This window comes from Plecotus auritus, assembly GCF_963455305.1.
Source record: "Plecotus auritus genome assembly, chromosome: 1".
NCBI lineage: Eukaryota > Metazoa > Chordata > Mammalia > Chiroptera > Vespertilionidae > Plecotus > Plecotus auritus.
The window spans coordinates 41,166,452-41,169,387 of record NC_137770.1 but is presented as its reverse complement, the minus strand read 5'-3'; the positions used below and the strand labels follow the sequence as shown (position 1 = coordinate 41,169,387).

At 43.3% G+C, this 2,936-nt stretch overlaps 1 pseudogene across 1 annotated transcript; it reads right to left on the bottom strand.

Annotated features, from left to right (window-relative positions):
- Positions 1–366: 366 nt before the first annotated feature.
- On the bottom strand, positions 367–1,628 carry LOC308258071 (gamma-tubulin complex component 3-like; annotated as a pseudogene). The gene has a single exon. The product of its transcript is annotated as a gamma-tubulin complex component 3-like (transcript).
- Between the last annotated feature and the right edge of the window lie 1,308 nt (positions 1,629–2,936).

Here is a 2,936-nt window from a genome sequence, read left to right as displayed (position 1 = left end):
GCTAGACTTTAAAAATTTCACATTACTGGCAAGGGTTTTTAGCATGATGCCCCCCTTCCTCCCACTAGTCAGAATTCCTGTGGTTTTTTACTCTGAGATTTTAGCACAGTGGATTTTTAGGAACACACATTACATTACAGCAGAACTAACTATACAATGGGTACAAATGCAAGTAACTTGTTTCATTAAAATTGTTCGCACCACCGTTAGTTTAGTTTCATGTAATCATGCAAAGCAAGAGAACATATCATATTGTTCTGCAAGGAAAACTGGACTAAGGCTTAGGAGTCCTCATCCTATCTTTGACATAAACTTGCCATTTGAGTAAGTTTATGCTATCTGAGTCTGACAGTAGAGCAGCCGTCCTTACTTCACAGTATGTCCTCGCGTTCCCTGTCCTATATCCAACGGTAAAGGAAGCTCAGGACAGGATGAAACACTAAGAAGGTGATGCACCAGGGACCTCATGTACAGGTCTCCTGTTTCCCATGCAGTGTGGACAGCGGAGGCTAGCTCACCTCCTTTCCATTGTTGGCAGTGGTCCCCCAGGGCTGCAAGAGTCTTCAGTATTATCTTGGGATCGGATGTCCAGACCAGGAGGCACTGGAGTGTTGGGCTGCTCTCAAAGTCCAAATCCACACCCTGATCATCCTCTGACTATAGCTGGGAAGGTAAAACAGAGCAATAGGTTATATTCTTTGAGTTCTTGATGCAAAGCAGCACAAAAGCTCTGACCTACAAGTCCAAATGAACAGTCTAGACTCCTCTGGCCTGTGTATTTCCTGATTTTATTGTGTAACTATCCCAACTCAGCCAGTCTGACTATTATATCCCTCAAAGATGTATTTAGGGTTGCCTTTCCCTCTACTTTGTAACAATGCTCAGTGTTGCTCATCTTGATGATTTTGCCATCTATGCCCTGCAATACATACAAAATGTCTCTGACAAGGGCTGCCTCAGTAATTTCCACATGTCTCCTTGCCCTTGTCACATTGCAAAAAACAGTGTTGGGGATGCCTTTTAAGAAAGCGGGTTGTAAAGAAGGCTGGTTTGCAGTTAAAGTCCATGCAAGACATGACCCCCAACTGCTGTGGAAAACAGTCTTCTACTCCCGGGGTCTTGGTGAGACTGTGGGCTTGCACTGCTGGTGCTGCTGCTTCCCCTGGGGCCAGAGAGCCCTTTGCTGACTCGGGGCTGCAATCCTGGTGGTTCAATGGGAGAGTCCGAGGCCTGGCATAGGAGCAGGGAGGTGAGTGGGCATCTCTTGGTAATGCGAGAGCAAATAACGTGGCATAGCTAGAAACCTTGTTTGGCTGCTTGCATGGATCTTCACTAAGGCTCAGCAAGAGGTAGAGATGACTATTTTTCAAAACTCCTTATGAATGAAGTTTCTATGGAGTTTTGCAGACAATGCAGTATTTGCTTCTCTTCTTTGTCAAGTGAATACTGTCTTTATTTTTTTCAGTTACTAGAATTTCATCTCCTTCAACAGTTAAGGCGAAGTTGCTGCCAATAACTTGTGTGCCATCCTGGAACCGTTGGGCTACATCAGCTTCGCTCTTGCCCAGAATCCGGCAACACAGGTTCTGCAGCAGGACGTTCTGTGACTTCTGGTCAGGAGCTCTCATGGAGCCGCAGACCCCAGCCCGCCTTCCCTGGCTGAGTCCCGCGGTGCCCTAATGCCTGTGCCTGGCCCACACCCCTTGGGCTCCAGGCGTCCCCAAAAGACCCCGCTGGAGTCTTTTGCTTCTTGATAGCATGACATTTGGCAGAACGTAGCTGAATAAATCAGAACAGCTAAAATCCCCCGGGGTTGATGATGGAGCTTTTGGGACTAATGTTGCAACATTTGTGTTTTCTTTGTAAATTCCTGCTGGACATGACCCATGACTTTTATCTTAGGTAATGAGCCTGGATTCTGGAAGGATTTTTTTTCTTTCTCTCTAAGAATATGACTTATTGAATACCTGACATTTTCAAGAATTTATCTTTTGCCCTACCAGACCATTAAGTGAGCAGTAACTGCTCTGAAAATGTCTGTGTTTTGCTTGATCTTCAGCTATAATTTGATAGGCACTCAACCATAACATTATGATTATGAAGCACTTAGGGAGGACAAGATGCTCTCTAAATACTTTCTTATTTTGTGCTTTCCCCTCTCAGTCTCCAATCCCAACTGTGCTGGGACCCTTAACAGATTCTAAGATGGTTTCTTGAGTTGTCATGGAATAAAGAGGCAATTTGATTTAGGAATCCAAAGATATTTGTATGTTCTTCTGTATTTCGTCGATGTGACGGACAGCTTCAGCTCTTGGCCAGACTGCTCTCTTTGATTTGCCGTGCTGACAGCTGATGTGTTACTCATGAGCTGTAGATTCAGAAAGTTATACTGTTTGCCCCTTTCTTCAACAGCAAAAAATGGCCCAAATATATCATTGCTTAAAGACTGACACTCTGTTTCCAGGGCTAGGACTTAGTGGACTTTAACCATAAAGCAAGTTGAGGGTTTTTAATTATCAATGCTCTTCTCAAATTATAATGACATTATTTGGGACCACATCTGTTCCTAACAGGATCAAATTTAAACTAATGACAGGAGATCAAGAAGTCACAATGGTCTTAGACGGTTACAGAATCTATCAACACAACTTTCAGGCATCAATACATACAGGGGTCTAATGAGTAAATGGTATTTCTTATCAGGATAAAACACTTGGATGTGTGTGTGTTTTTTTGTTTGCTTCCTAGTCTAAAAAGCTGTTTTCATCTTAGAGTATGTTTAGTTCCCAACACTAGTTGATTTTTAATAGATGTTCATTGACTTGTTTGGAATTACCTCAGAAACTTGCTCAAGGGGCTTTGTTCAAAGCAAGAAAGGGCTGATTTTTTTATATGTGGTCCAAACCTCCCAAATCTCCAGCCCAGTGCTCTTCATT